Source organism: Lagopus muta, chromosome 4 (assembly GCF_023343835.1).
Source record: "Lagopus muta isolate bLagMut1 chromosome 4, bLagMut1 primary, whole genome shotgun sequence".
Classification (NCBI taxonomy): Eukaryota; Metazoa; Chordata; class Aves; order Galliformes; family Phasianidae; genus Lagopus; species Lagopus muta.
Window position 1 is genome coordinate 4,592,550 of NC_064436.1, and position 16,988 is coordinate 4,609,537.

The window sequence follows — 16,988 nt, forward strand, 5'->3', positions numbered from 1 at the left end:
GACACAAGAGATAAATGGATGGAGGAAATAAGTTTATATGTTCAAAAGAAATGCCACACTAGTAAAATCTGACTTTCAGCCCATGCATGTTTTGCACATTTAGACAGCAGGCACTCCCACAGGAAAAGACTATTTCTTTGTAAGCATGTCATATTTAGCAAATCAGAATATTTACAGCCCTTTCCACCTCCCACTTCTTGCAATAATAACAATATTAACTTACGTCTGCAAACAGCAGTCTTGTTCCATTCAGAGACCACAATTAAGCACAGGTATTGGGGTATTTTTATTGCCACAACCAAGGCAGACCACAGCTATGAATCACGCAGGAGCGTATTGTAGATACAACCTAACAGGATCACATCATAGCTCTGCATAATGAACAGAAGGGAGACTAGAGAAGATGAATGGGCAAAAATTATGCCACAGTCTCAAACGAAACAAAAAATTTGTCATGCTCCCACACCCTGCATTTTTTATGCAAACTGTCCCTGTTTCACAGAGACAGCTGTCACAGTCATAAAGACCCTCTGTGAACTCTCCCAACCTGTTAGGCTCACACAGCCAGAAGCTACAAAACTTTCATCTGCAGAAATACAGATGAGAAGGACAGATCATTTAATTGGAGGAGAAGAATAAAGAATAAAAAACAAGCAAACCAATGAACGGCACAGAGAAAAGAAGATGAAATTTGTCAGGATGAAAGACAGGAAAGCAAAAGCCTATTAAATGAAACTGCAAAGAGAAAAAATCATAAATGTTAAAACATAAAACAGGAAAGAATTCAGTTGCAGGCTGCAGTTAAGGCCACAATGACATTATGAGTCGGCAGACGACTACACACACAGTTAAAAGCAGAGTTTCTAGGCAATACTAGCCAAGTCCAAGTTTGGGTCCTAGACAGACTTCTGAGAGATAATAAAACAATTTTTAATTATTACTGATTATGAATACATTCATCCGTATGGTTTCATGTCTGCATGTCTCCAAGATTTTAACATAGTACCAGTCCAATTAATCATAATATATTACTACAGACGTGCTGAAACATCTAAAATACAACAGAACTACTGCTCATGGTGACACAACTTAGAAAACTGTTTTATGCCAGTTGTTAAATAAAATGAAAATTAGAAGGTTTTTTCAAAAGAAAAAGGTGACTTCCTTTTAGTTTGTTTCTTTCTTTAAAATTCTGCTTCTGTGTTAAGTCTTCTCTATTTCAGATACTCAGCTCCAGTTCAACAGAGCTGGCAGGTTTGCCTGACACTCTGTCCTCTCAGTAACCTGCTTGAGCAAGACTTTACCTGACATTTCCTCAAGGCATTTCTCATCTGCCCTCTTCCCCGCCTCCCAAGATGTCACTTTTTCATTCTGTAATTTCCAATAGTCTCCTGTTTTAAATGACACAAAACCTTAATGTTATAAAGCAATCATCACCACAGGAAAGCTCCGTCTGAATTTAATCCTCTATCACAAGCACTACTCCCTCTAAGTTCAGATTTTCAGCTGCATTTGTACACGTATAGGACTTGGAAAGGAAGGCCTGGAACTATGCTATGTCAGACTCAGAGATGTCAATATTGCACAAACCCTTGTTTTCTCAAGGTCTTCTGCCTAGCTCTTTATAATATGTATTATACGTGTTGCTGGGCTACTTGATGGGAAAAAAGGATGCTAACAGTAAATATTTCATGGTTCAAAGAAAGCTGTGGGCAACAGAAGAGAGTAGTTGTGCCAATTTACTTCTAGATTGACTGCTTACAGTGATTGATCACAAAATTCAAAACATATAGAAGAAACACTGGTATTTACACTGCCCTCTCGTCAGCTGAACAGTTATTTCACATGCTCTTTTTTAGCTTATTTTCTGCTTAAATAAGCCTTCTGTTCATGTCATGGTCACTTTGAAATATTACAAAGACCTGGCCCAAAAAAAGCAAAACAAAACAAACAACCACGCTACATTCAAGTCTAATAAGTACAGAAGTCATACAGAACCTGAAAGCACCAGCCACCCACCAGAGATAACTGCACAACTGAAAAGCAGTGTCTTTACAACGCGCACACACAAGAGTCAGAAAAGATTGCAGCCACACAGACCCAATATTCATGGAGAACTCGTTGTTTGTGGAGCAAAAGCACCTCTGAACATTCTGATTTCAAGCTAGTAAATTCTTATGACTCATTGCAGAGCAGTTTTTCTCTTTTTTTTTTTTTAATAGACTACAACAAAAATAGTTACAGAGCAAAGATTTCCTTCTCCCATTCAAGTCAGAGCCAAGAAATCATACTTTCTCCAGGAAACTACATTAGTGGCAGCAGAAATACTCTTTAGATCATTCTTTCATCAGTCAACCCAAAAGAACTGTGGAGTTCTTGGCCCATTACATTAAGGAAATGCTCATAATTATCCCCGTGGGCTTTGTGGAAGCCAAGGAAAGTCAATGGCACTGTGGTCTCCAGTAGAAACCTATTTGTTAAGACTGGCATCCACAAAACTGCCTTCAGAATAAAAAGATGCAATGCTTTTGTGCCACATCAACATACAGGAAGAAAACAGCTGCTACGATGCTGGAAAAAATCAGGAAACCTCCCACATATGAACCTCAGCTAAAAGCTAAGAGGGACAAGTATCATTTCTATCCCTGCATTTGTAGTTTAGAAACTTAGAAAAACCTCCCTTCAGCATTGTATTACTTAAATCCGAGATAAACTTCCTTCTGCTCCCCTCACATCCACTGCCCCAACTCCAGCATCTCACAATGCGCACGAGCAACGAGGGCACATCTGCAAAGTGCTGTATTTATTTAGCACCACAAGCAGATGCATCTGCATCAAGAACCCTGGCTGACGCATGGGAATGAATGCAATACAGTTTACTGCTATTCTAGTACACGTCTGAATCCAAAAACAATAAAAGCTCAACCTGAGTTCTTTCCACTTCGCAGCAGAACAGCAAAGCAGGAGGAAAGCACGTGCCTGGTAATCACCGACTGGCTAGGCAGGCTGCAGAAATCTCCAGCTTTCCTCATGTTCAGAAGCCAAGGAAGCCACGGCTAGTGGCTCACAAATGCTATTTATAAACTCACCAGCACTGTTTTAATAACTTTATGTGCATTCTGACACTGCATGAGGTGCAGGAAGTTTACATCACAAGCAAAGCTGCACGCTGACCCAAAAGACCAAAATATTCTTACTCAGTCACGCTGACACTTTTGTCTCACATCATCCCACTGAAATTGCAGGACGTTTCTCTTGACTGCTGTCTTCAATTCTACTGGTGGAAATTTGGTATCAAACATCTTAAATAACACAAGTTTTTTTTCCTAAGCCTGTACCATTATTTCACCTTCAGCAAATTGTAGTGGTGTCCATCTGATTCTAACAAGGCATGAAATTATACCTCAGCAGAGTAATTTAACAAGCAACACCAGGAACAGGTGTAGTATTTCATAGTATCATCATTAGAAATACCAACTTAATTTCCTCAGTATATACCCTTTATTTAATATATATATATATATACTAAATATACTATACTATATACTAAAATATATATACTTAAATAGTTAAGCAAAGACTGGAAGAACTCTGCAATTCTTTTATTCTCCCTATTCTGCAAGATACCCTTGTACTAGCTGACGATCAGGAAGATGATTACAGTATACAAAAATGCTATAATTACAAGTGCTATCGCCCAGAACACATTCACAGTGGCTGACACAAAAGCATAAGTCAGGTAGCATATGAGATTGAAGTTCAAACCCGAGTTTAGTTGAGAAAAACAAAAGGAAAGCATGGGGAGAGCAGAGGAAGATTCATCTCTAGCAACCACCGAAACCTTCATCAGAGCTGTGCAGACTCTCCTTGAAATTAATATACTCTCAGGGACTCACAATCTTCCACAGTAAATATCTACTACAGTCTTCTATTCAACTCTTCACTACTGCCATATATGATTTAAATTCCTCCTACTCATTTTGATACTGTGTTTTTGATTTTTCACGTGCTTAGTTTCATCTTTGGTGCAGCATGCACCAGACTCTCCCCAAGATCTCCAAATAAGCGAGCCAATCCTGCATTCTCAGAGGAAACAAGAAGAGGTGTTTCAAACCTTTTTTCAAAAGGCATGAGAAGAATAGGGGGCAAAATCCATGTGCTCCAGAGAAGCAGGAAGAGAGGTCTATAGAGAAAATGAGGATCTCATCCTGCATCAGAAAAGGTGCCTTTCAAGGACAGCAATGATTTACGATGTCAACTACGTAATCAGCACATTTGGGCTCTTAAACCTCTATCAAAATGAATGGCTGTCATATTCAGAAATTGCCATGTTTCTACAAGCAAATACAAGCACACTCCGTGCTATTTATTTTACATATAGCTTGTTAAGATACTGAAAGATCTAGTATTTCAAAAGGACAGCCAGTTAATAATCGCTGGCTAAACACAGAAGACCCAGCTGAGGGTTATGCAAGATAGAAAAAGATTTTTTCTTATTTGTTCATCAACTAGCATTAACAGAAATTATGCAAACTTCCTCTGCAATTAAAATATAACAGCTACAGAAGTGATCATAATGAAATAATTACCACTACGATCCACAGTATCAGTAAGTTAGATTGTTACTCGTCTGTATTTAATGAAAGGCAGTTCTACAATACTGATTAACTCATTTGCGTTACTACCAGATACAAGAGATGTATGATAAATACTTTAATCAGTATCACAATTAACAGTTATTATGGCATTATTCCTGGCAAAAAGACTTAAGACAAAGAACTTGGAACTACCTCACGTTCCGTACCGTTCGATTTCTCTCTCTTCCAGCATCTTGTGCTCAGAATACATAATACCCTTTTTTCCTTTCCCCCATGCTGACTTTTCTCTGTTTATATCAATATGATGGTTGAATACGTGAATTCCAGGATCAGCTGCAGCCTTGAGCACAAAGCCGCATAGATGCTGCTTTGAGACATGCCTGTGTGAGATGGTTCACAACTTAACAAGAAGTGAACAGATTCAGCACCGAGACAGAGATGTATAGGCCTTGAAATAAACCAGTCCAGCCATCTGTGAAAATACAGCGTGCTGCCATAGCTTCATTAACTTATTGACTACCAATTCAAAAGAGAATTCAAAGAAAACAGAACCGGAGTTGCTTATCTACAGCAATCCAAGCAAGATTTAATTGATTAAATAGGGAACACTATTCCTTCTGGTCTGCTGATAGTACCAGTCAGAAGTTATTCCAAACAGAAACTACATTATTACTTCTTTTATTTGGCCTTTATTAAATCAACAGTCTCTACAAACATCTTCCTCTTCTTCCCAGCCTTTCTCTATGAACCGTGCTGACGAAGCAGGCAGACTTAATGAAAACGTTATGTCCAAAGCTTAACAAAAACTCTGTATTGACTGCTGTCAATCTTAGAAAACTGCTAGTGCATTTATCTAATCACTGCTTACAAGCTTCTTCCTGTTCGGGTTATTCAGTACCAATTGTCTGCAGAAATTCTCAGCAACGTCTTTTGCATTTGAAATGCCCACGGTCAGAATTGCACAAATAGACAATTTCTGAAGTGATCAAGTTCCTGGCAGCATTTCAATACAAAAGCACAGAAAGGACATGGAGGTGCTAGAGCAAGTCCAGAGAAGGGCAACAAAGCTGGGGAAGGGCTTGGAGAATATGGCCTGAGGAGAGACTGAAGGAACTGGGGCTGTTCAGTCTGGGAAGAGAAGGCTGAGGGGAGACATTATTGCTGTCTTCAAATACCTGAAAGGTGTTTACAGTGAGAGCAGGGTTGCTCTCTTTTCAATGGTGACAAGGGGAAATGGCCTCAAGTTATGCCAGGGGAGGTTTAGGTTGGATACGAGGAAACGCTTGTTTGCAGAAAGGGTTGTTAAGCACTGGAATGGGCTGCCCAGGGAGGTGGTTGAGTCACCATGCCTGGATGTGTTTAAAAACTGTTTGGATGTGGTGCTTAGAGACATGATTCAGCAGAGGGTTGTTAGAGTTAGGGTAGGATGGCTGGGTTGTGATTGAACTCGATGATCTTTAAGGTCTTTCTCAATCTGAGTGATTCTATGATTCTAAATATACCAGAAGCAGATCCTCCTTTCTGTAATGCCTAAACAAAATCCAGCCACACAGCAGAGTACATCAGCGCTGGCAAGGAGATGGAGCGCAGCCTTTGCTTGGTCTTCCCAGGGCATCAGACAGCACAAGCACTAAAGATTCAGGTTAGAGATGGAGAAACAGCCACTGGTGCCAAGGACTAATGACCAGTACAGCAGGTTTCAGAAGCACAAGCTGTAGCAACACTTCCTACAAAATACAGTTCCTTTGCCCACGTGAGTAAGGAATCCGGGCTTGTTTGTTGCCATCCTTAGCCTCACTGCAGCCCACTGTAATTCTCAAATGCCTGGTCTTCAAAGAAACCTGGAACTCCACATAGGAACAGCACCATACGAAGGATTTTTACATTAAGTGTACAAATACCTTCAACACTCCTGCTGAAGTTAAGTTACACCCAGAGGAGAAAGGTTTGTGTAACAGCAAAAGCAACGGTAATGAAGTTTAGGACTGCAGTACTTCTGTTCTAATTTAGGAACACTCATACTGTTACAATTTTGTGCATGAGATGACGTGATCATGACACACACCAGTTCACAGCATTTGGTAGGAGTAGATGAGTTCAGTTCTTGAGGCAGAGAAGAAACACTGCTTTCAGAAAAGGAAAGTCTGCTTGCATATTGCTGGCTCTCTATCCAGACCTCAGAGCCATCAATCACTAGACAGTAACACAACTAATATTTCAAATAAAAAAAGGCAAGACTGTAATTCTGTTTACTCAGTAGCCAGATTCTGTTTTCCCTTCCATGGCAAGTTCCTAAAATTCTAACACCTCAGATTCACATCACCTAACTTGAACGGTTCAACATGTAACACACACAGGCTACTCTGAAAAGTGAGGCTGTCAGTACATAAAGCTCAATACAAAGCCTAAAGCAGGAATAAGCAGTTGATGTTACTTCCACATATGCAAAGCTAAGGAAAGCAGAATGAGAAAAGCTGCTCAGCTAATAAATCAGCACACACAGCCCATCAGTGGTTCAGCTCTAACATCTCTTTTTTGTGACTCCAACTAGAAAGTAACGGAACAGTCTCGCATTTAAGCAACTGGAATACACTGTAATGAAAAATCTACTGCTAGAGAAAAAGGTTGTTTCTGCATTTAGTATCTTCCAACAGCTATCTTGTCAAAGAATTCCATATTAAAAAAACCACTGAAATGCATTTGCATTTCCTATTACTATTGAACTGTAGAATAATACATTAGCCCTACGCTTTTGTGTTTCATTAGGATATTCCCAGGACTTCAAAAAACATACTTTTTGTCTGGGAGGCTACACGTTTGCTTTACAGTCCTCAACATACACCACAGCTCTCAGCTTCAGCACCCTGCCAGCAGTCTTCCTCCATGTTCTCACCTAAGACTCTTCCAATCCAATTCAATACCTTTTTCGGTACCCCAGAGAACACATATTTCTATCAAATAATTGATGCCCACCTACATATATACACATATGAAATACCTGCATTTCTTAGATGTGAAGAGATGAACAAAGAAGTTTCAAAGAAAGGCTGAAGTAAGCTTTAGTAAAGTAAATTTTAACTCTATTTCATCTCCTTCCAGTTTGCTTGTTTGTAAGGCTACAGTTAAGATGCTGGAAATCCACTTGCCCAAGAAGTGCAAAGCAATTCAATCTAATGACCAATACTGAAAATTAGACAAATTCAATTATTAAGGCAGCATGATCAGAGCAGCAGTTTCCCTTCTCTCTTCACTGACTTAATGAAAAGCTTCCTAGAAATGTCTTGGAATATCCCCTCCAGATTCTCTAATGAAACCAAGGGACATCGTTCAATGTCAATATACTTCGGATAGCAGAGGACTAATTGCTGAAGTTTGCCAGCACTGTGAGAACAGTAACAGAATGAAGAAAATAATGTTCCATTTTTACTTTGCAACACAGAAAAAAGTAGAACTCAGACTTGAATTTCTAACAGAAATCTTTGCATCTGCACTTAATTTGTGGTTGTTTCAACAGTTATATCAGAACCATGAAGACACACGAAGGAATTATTTCAAGAAAATTATATGCAAATATCAAAACATTTCTGATACTTCATAAAAATATTTGACTTGTGGAAGACTAGACTTAGCAAGTTTTAGTTCAGTTGCAGCTTATGTTAAACTGAACTCCCTACACACTGCCCCCAGCTGTAGGAGCTGCCACTGCTTTCAAAGGGAGTGCTAGATTAAAAATACAGCATTAAGACAGTCATTTTTGAAGTACAAAACAGACATAACCAATTCTGAAGCACTATCAGTTAATACTTTCCCTCCCACAGTTCTTAGGAACTTGTTAATGAGATTATGCTCAGTTAAATAATAATAATTACATAAACAATGGTGATAATTAACATACTATTTCAATTCCAGATTGCCAAATTGTCCTGTGAACTCTCCATTTCCTTCAAGATGAAACGTCACACTTCCCAATGGCATAATTTATTGTTGCATAATAACTCCTGATTGAGACTAAGAGCTTCTGAATTCAGCTCTGCCCAAAGATGCATCAATCTGCAAAAACCCAGTCAGTCAAATGCTTTTGTTTTGTTGGGTAAAATGGGATTTCTAATGTTTTCCTTGCAGTAGTGTTGAGAGGCCAAGTTCACTTCTCTCACACATAATAAATACTTTCACACGGACAACTAAACTCAAGTTGAAAACAAAAGCTTATATTCTTAAGTGGATTTTGTTAAGCAGAATATATAAAATTAAATGATTTCTCCATAGCTCAAAGAAAACTGTTTTCTACCAATAGCAAGACTGGAAGTGGTGCTATCATATCATTTAATAACTCTGAAAATAAAACCATTTCAGAACGGGCTCGAGCCACCGCAGGCACCTGTCTGCACAGGCAATCTTTTCATGCTTTCATACAAAGTTGGTTATTTTCTATCCTTCATTTGGAGTTTCTGAAAACTAAGCTACTGCAGCCTAGCATATATTATACTGCAAGCATAATCTGTAATGATAAAACATGAAGAAAATTAATCATTCCATTCAAAATCCTAACAGAAAAATGTGCCTATTTGCCCTATGAAATGCAGTCAATTAATAATGGCACAGATTCAACGCAAGGCATTTGGGCTGGGTTTTCTTCACAAGTCAAGTCAAAAAGCCAAAATAAATCTGTTTTTTTTTTTCCAGAAATGTCAATATAACTTGGCGTTTAACAACAGAAAAGTAGAACTTACAGGTGAAGCAATCTCTTAGCAAATTTCTGGTATGCAGGAGCTTCACATGGCCCTTCACATGACTTCCTGGTTTCATTTCCTAGAACAAACAGAAACAAGTCATATGAAACTAACTGTATTAAATTGAAATATCATATAATGTATATAAAGAGCCTTAAACCATTCAGTGAAACTTTGGAAAAAATATTAATACCAGTGTCTTTCAGATCACATAAGAGCTGACCTGGCAGTAACACCTCCAATTTTATTACGTTGGCCCACGATGCCAGAGGCAGATGGTGGTGGTACAGCAGCAGAGGTTGAACCTTCCCTTCACTACATGTTGTTGTGACAGATGACAGCAGAGGGACCGCCTGACAAAATGGATTCTGATACGGGAGCACGAAGCAAATGAGCATCACTGAATTCCTCCATGAGGAAAAAATGGCACCCACAGACAATTGTTGAACACTGATGGAGACCAAACAGTAAAAGTGAGCACAGTAAAGCAGAGGGTGGGTGGTGTGCTTCTGCAAGAACGTGGCATGCAGGCTCTTGTCCATTGCTGGTGAGAAATGGTCCATTGCTGGTGGTGACTATGTTGAACAATAATATTCTGTAGCTGAGAATTTGCTCTGTCATACTGTGCTCTTTGTATCTTTTGTAGTTTCAAGGAAATCAATAGGCAGCATTACCTTCCAAGAAACCTACATGCAAATAATTGCAGCACAGGGCTTGAACAGCAGTCTTAAATAATATTTATCATTTCCTATGCTAGATACTGGTTCCCACTCACATTTCTGTAAACTCTCTCTCCCACAGGAGATCAAGCATAGGAAAACTATACAGGAGCTTCCATTTATTAACCATGATGGTGGAAAAAACTTTTTTGCAGACATTTATATATAAGATAAATAAAGGATAAATAAATCTATAAAGGATAAATAAAGCTTAATACAACAAAAAGACCAAAACACATAATTAGTTCACTATTAATTTTTTTTTACACATATTTGCTTGCCGAAAAGTGAAATATAATAAAAGATTTAATTGAGCTAGCTGTCTTGAAAGAGGAACAAACACAAGCTCTGTCTAGGGAAGCAGCCAAACCAAACAAACACAAGTCATTCAGGAGCAGGCAACTCCATGCTGAGACCCCCAGCTGGCCTCCAACTTGCAGCCTGGAGAAGATGGCTTCTTTCTGGGAGTTTGGTGTCACAGAAAGGCTGCTTAAAGGTGAGACAGTGATGTCAGGAGAGACCAGTAAAGCAGCAAACACTGACTACACGGCTGTGTTCCTCTCTCAGTTCTTCCAGACAAGCAAGGCAGCACCCATGTACTTAGGGAAAAGCCTACCAGGTAGAAACGTTGGGAAAGCTCTCCAACCTCTCTTCTGGAAAACCAGCATGATCAAAGGGCTGAAGGGCCTGTCCACTGATGTTCATTGCACAGAAAACTAAGTAAGTACTTCAAAAAGTTTACGTGCAGTAGCATAACTATAAACGCACCGGGCTCACAGAAACAGAGGCAGGACAGACTGCACGGCTGAGCACAGCTTTGGGGGATACCAACTCTTTGCCAGCAAAACTAAGAGGAGGCATTTTTCTTTCCATGACAGGACACGGGAAATGCATGCAGCCCCGCTTCAAGATAGATATGAGCCACCTAAGGGTTGACAGCTAAGGACCAGTGGGTCAGAAAGCACGATAAAAAGATGAGGCTTTTACCACGTTACAGCAAGAAGCCCCACTTTTGCAGTCTCTGGAGCTCATAGGGAACTTGAATTACCCCAGCATCTGCTGGAGGGCAATACAGCAACGTATAAGCAATCCTGGAATAACTGGAATGCACTGGCAACAACTGCCACAGCTGAGCATGTGCCACCATGCCATTACCGTGAAGGCAGCCCACAGCAATCTGCCCTGTGTTAGAACAACCGTCACCAATGACAGCAGGATTAACAACAAACACAGCAGATGATTTTTTTTAATTATAAGAAACAGAGTCACAGAATCACTCAGGTTGCAAAAGACCTTAAAGATCATCAAGTCCAAACACAGTCCAACCATCCTACCCTAACTCTAAGAACTCTCCTCTATATCAAGACCCCGAGCACCACATCCAAACGGTTCTTAAACACATCCAGGCATGGTGACTCAACCACCTCCCTGGGCAGCCCAATCCAGTGCTTCACAACCCTTTCTGTAAAGAAATGTTTCCTCATAACCAACCTAAATTTACCGTGGCGCAACTTGAGGCTGTTTCTCTCCCCATACTCAAAAGATTTCTTTAAGATACACTCTAGAAAACAAATCATCTATACAGCATGCAGTGGCGTGGTATTTCCTAATGAAATCACTGATGAAAAACACTGATGGCTGTGTAGCCACAGGTTTCTGTTTGCATAACCCAAAGAATAGCTTCAACAGTATGCAGAAATCAACCCATGGAGCAAGTTTTATAACTCATCAGGAATAAAAGGAGAGATACACTAAAGCTTAAAGGTATATGTAATTATATACATAATTTTGAATCATTTACAAAGAAAATCCTTTCGCAATTGAAAACAAATTCTCAGGAGAACAAGTTTTATTTTTTCAGATTTTTTTTTTTCTTTCACAGGTCTGCCTTTTGGCTTTCAGGAAGATATAGCTACTAAATATATTCCGAATTCTCTAGCTATTTTTCTGAGAGCAGAATTAAATAGCACGTGACTATTTCATTCACTGCCAGAGAGAACACAAAATTTATGTTAAGTCAACAGAGCATTCCTGCACATACGCACCCCTACAAAAGCACACTGTGTGTATGCCATCACATGGGTATCTTTGGGTACCACAGATATCACGTCCCTAGGGAAACCAACGCTGCACCCAGCAATTTCAAACACATTTTACTTTTAAGCAGGATGGGTATTCATTTTACTTATTTATTTATTAACAAGGAAATAAAGCTCGGATGCAGAAGAGCTCTCAATAGCCAAGAGTATGTTAGGCTACAAAAAATCTTCACATCTGAAACACAAAGCTTGTCCATTCCATAGTGTTTGTGTACTCATGTAACTTCAGAGGCTTGTTCAAAAAGAAGTGCAACAGCATAAAGTTAGGATGCAATGGTTTTTGCATATAACAGAAGATGGGGCGGATAAATCCTGCCTTTTCCTTCCACATGTTATAAAGCCCAAAACTTTGAGAAACCTTCACTGCTGAACTATTCCCATCAGGCAGTTGTTTCAATTCAATGGAAGTGCAACACCATGAAAATATACTATACCATTTAAAAGAAAACACAGTGAGTTGGCTACAAAGAGCTGTGTTTTCAAATTGTAGCTTGCAGTATATCCATTAAAAGGACGATGAATCGAGGAAGTATGTTACACAGATTTCAGCTCATGTTTTTCTGTTGTTTCACAGGACATTACACAATCTCTATTCAATACCTGTATCTGTTTTATCTATCTTGGTCCATCTGCTCTGCAAATGTTCTCACAAAGCAGTTTCCCATAGCAACATCAAATATCACAGTCCCAGTCTTCCGCTGAAGCACTCTAACTGATCCACGTCTGAATTTCAAGCACCATCTTTTTTTCTGCAGTACTTAACTAAGCAAGAAATAAATTGAGTCTTTCACCAAAGAAAAAGCACACATGAATGAAAGAAATACCCATGAACATAACCCTGCAGTTAGGGGTTCTGTTCTGCACTGCCATTTTTGAACAGAAAGAAATTTCAGCCCTATTTGGCAGGGGCAGAAAATAAAATGACTGATGACCTGTTAGTTTTTTCCTCGATTAAAATTTCTAAATCTTCACCTTATGCATAGAAAAGCAAATGATGCATAAGGTTAATAGATTTAAACAATAAGAATACAGTGTGCTGGATGTAAGTTTTCGAATGAAAGGCCCACAAAGTCTGCCTACTCTGGGACAACAAACATTACCTACAACAAAACTATCAGTGACCCACATTTTTTCATCTTCATGCTAACAATCAAAGGAATAGAGATGAAATTTCTGCAATACGTTTTCACGTAAATTAAATACAATTAACAGTAGTTACCCATAAATACCTGAAATTTCAACGGAGAAGCTATCTAGAGAAACCCTGCTCAATTTTAAGTAGCAGTAAGCATATACAAGATTGATTTTTAAGTGAAGACCTTATGAAAAACCCAAAAAAAAAAATAGTAAATAGCATAAATTAGTTTTGACTACAAGGGTTCTGTGCATTTATGGTGGAACTGTAACAGATGCGTTGAATTCATTAATTAACACCTTTCACAATAGGACAGTCTTCCTAAGGTCTAATGTTTGCATTTTTTGTCATCTCAACAAGATCAGAAGCAGCAAGGAGCAGGCCATCTGGTGACAGAAACTGTAATCACAGATACTGGGTCATTTCCATACCACTGTTCTGTATTTTAGAACTTGGAGCTACTTGAAAAATACCCCACATATGTTTACACAATCTCAAAACCAAAGTAACCAACAGGATCAAACTCTCACAACATTTTAAAGTACGTATTCTTTTCACCTATACATTCACTGGCATTATTCTCAGTTTTCCCCATTCTCGTTTGCTCATCTTTGAGTTTGAGTCAAACAGACTTTACAGATTAATCATAGAATTGCTCCGGTTGGAAAAGTCCTTAAAGATCTTCGAGGCCAACCATAACCCAACCATCCTACCCTAACTCTAACAGCTCTCTGCTAAATCACGTCCCTGAGCAGCACATCCAAATGGTTCTTAAACACATCCAGGGATGGGGACTCAACCACCAAAGATAACATAGTCTTCCCAGAGAAGTTCTTCTGTACTGGAGTTCTGATGTTCTTTCACAGAAAGGCTGATTGCCTATCTTGAACATAAATAATACTATGCACTACATAGCAAATCTGGCATTTCTACAGAGCACAGAAGAGATCTGCAACAGGAGGACCACTCCACTTGTCTGCTGCACACACTCAAAGTCCCACTGGCTTTATTAATGCCTGCAAACATTGCTGGGCAGATAAATGCAAAAGAAATCCAAAAGCTCTCTACCTGCAAGAGAAGCACCACATGAAATCTCTCTCTACAAAAGCAAAATATTACTTAGGTAAGGTTACCTGCCACCCTTCCAACGATTCTGTACTACCAAATCAGCCAAAGAACACTGCCTGCACTGACAACTATTGACAACTTCTACCCACAGTTTATTTCTTGAGCAAAACCAAGTGAGTTGTCATCAGCCACCAAGGAAACGCTAAAATAAAGTGATTTAATTCCTTAATTGCATAGAGTTAACATGTGTTTTATTATCCTGTACTATATACAACTTACTTTTACTCTTGTTTTCTGATAAATTGATCTTTAAGACAAGCATTTTAGCATGCATCGTAAGTACATTGCTCCATGTTTTCATCAAGCCTCAGTTATTCTGTTTTGATTTTCCACAGGAAGACTGGATTTCTAGGAGTTTTCATGTACCATAGTAAAGAATATCAATGATAAAACTATAAGGAGTAGCAAGCTTCATTATATGCAACAGATATATGTGAACTATATAACTGGCTAGGAGATGAGAACGTTTTGAAAAACAGTTTTCAAATATGCTACTTCAAAAGTAATGATCTAAACTAAGAATAAAAAGTGAAACCCTTAAGGACTAATGTCTTGCTTTTTCTGACTGTGTCTGAAAGACTATAAAAGCCTTTACATTATTAGAATCTATTCCAGAAATGGCTAAGCAGCCCCTACCGTATTCATTTATCCTTTGTCCTTTTAAGCTTTCAGGGTGCCGTGTAGCCATAGTAACTATGCCTTTTCTCTGTGAAATCCATTAGCTGGTTTCAATCTGGAATTCAATGCTACCATAAAATCAAAGCCAAAGATTAAAAAAAATATAGCATAAAACAAGATTTTTGTGACAAGCACTTATTTTAGAAGCAGTCTCCGCATCTTTATTCCTTATCCACAACAGCAAAGGAAACCAACAGTTTAAAAGGACATCAAAAGATCAATTCAAATTGTCTTCTAAAGCTTGGTCAGCATCAGGAATCATGCGTTTCCATCTCAAACCAGACCTCACAGCAAAACTAGCTGCTTTCCACATTAAAGCCAGTCAGTGCAACTGGCTGGCTGGCCACCAGCGACGAAGGACAACGCATGAGCTTGCCCCTCACAACTGCGTTTCCCTTTCAGCAGCAGGCTAAGTTGAAGCTATCCTAAGACAAGGATTTGCACTGCAAAATATGGGATTCCTCTGCCATGTGGACAACTTTGAAAGAAGCTAAGTGTTGCAGAAGACTAGGCTAAGCTTTATCAGATCATATTTGGGCATGGTGGGTTTTGTCGTGGGACGCTTCAGCATCGGCTTAGTCCTGATACCAGTTACTCACGAACTGGCCCTAGAGGCATTGCCGCTGTTTGCTTGAACCCTCCCAGCCAGCAGTTACACCTGGGATCTAACAGGAGCTACGTCCCCCAGTAAGGAATTGGCAATCTAGGTTCTTTGCTATGAGAGTGGTGAGGTGCTGGAACAGCTGCCCAGAGAGGCTGTGGATGCCCCGTCCATCCCTGGAGGTGTTCAAGGCCAGGTTGGATGGGGCCCTGGGCAGCCTGGGCTGGTATGAAATGGGGAGGTTGGTGGCCCTGCATGTGGCAGGAGCATCAGAGCTTCATGATCCTTGAGGTCCCTTCCAACCCCGGCCATTCTGTGATTCTGTGAATCAGCAGCATTGGAATACACTGTGCAGGTCACTAACTTTAATAATTAAGGACTCCTCAAGTCTTCGTCGTGTTAGATAACACACTCCTTAACTGAAAATTTTCCTTGCTACCTCAGCTGTTGAGCTGTCAAGTTCAAATCCTGCTATGTTCATTTTACACTTCCATTCACATCTGCATTAAGTAGAATCAAGCATGACTCAGACAAAAGTGAAATGTCTGCGAAGAAAGCCTTATTAGTAGTTCTAATCGCTACCAAGTATATTCCATTTATGATGCAATTCTTGAATATTGAAAAAGCTTCTAAATTCACACAGCATTACACAATGTTGTTGCTTCCATTGCCATCTATGAAGGTACACTCCTGTACAACCTGGTACAAATAATGGGTGTTGGCATGAAGCACAAGAACACAACTGGAAGAAAATATAGGCATAAAATAGGACCAAATCTTTTATCCTATACTACCAGCAAAAAATAATATTTTATAAAAAAGCAGCATGTTAGAAACACGAGTGACAGCGTCCCTGTGTGCTGCCCCTACAGAAGCTGAACAGTGCCTGTTCCAACAGAAAGAAAGCAGAGTTCCTGCTAACAACCTAAGAAACAGCACCATTTTATTTCCACTTCCTAGCTGCTCCTTCTGCTGTCTCTTGTGCTTTTTACTGCAAGCAAAAACACTGCTTTCAGCTGAAGAATAAAACCAGAATTTCATGAGATTTCCCCAATTAAAAAACTCCACTCCCCTCCCATACAATGCGCAATTCATTAAAGTCAATAGCAGAGCTCCCACAGATTTCGCTAGGCAAAGACTTCATCTCTGTATCTTTATGAAACATGTTGGAATTCAAGGCCATGCTTCCTGTCACTACGGTAGAAAACAGTCACGCCATCATAGTTTCTGAACCCAACTCAGCCAATGAGCCCGTCATCTCCAGCTGGTCCCTGATCTGAAACAGAACGGCAGCATTTTT

The 16,988-nt window shown here is 39.5% G+C and overlaps 1 protein-coding gene across 9 annotated transcripts in view; it reads right to left on the bottom strand.

Annotated features, from left to right (window-relative positions):
* Positions 1–16,988, bottom strand: part of MARCHF1 (membrane associated ring-CH-type finger 1) — a 284,313-nt gene that overhangs the window by 129,237 nt on the left and 138,088 nt on the right. For all 9 annotated transcript variants that reach the window (XM_048942369.1, XM_048942363.1, XM_048942367.1 and 6 more), the window contains one exon: positions 9,329–9,407. The gene's annotated coding sequence lies outside the window, so the exon portion shown is untranslated. Of the gene's footprint in view, positions 1–9,328; positions 9,408–16,988 lie in introns of those variants that run through there.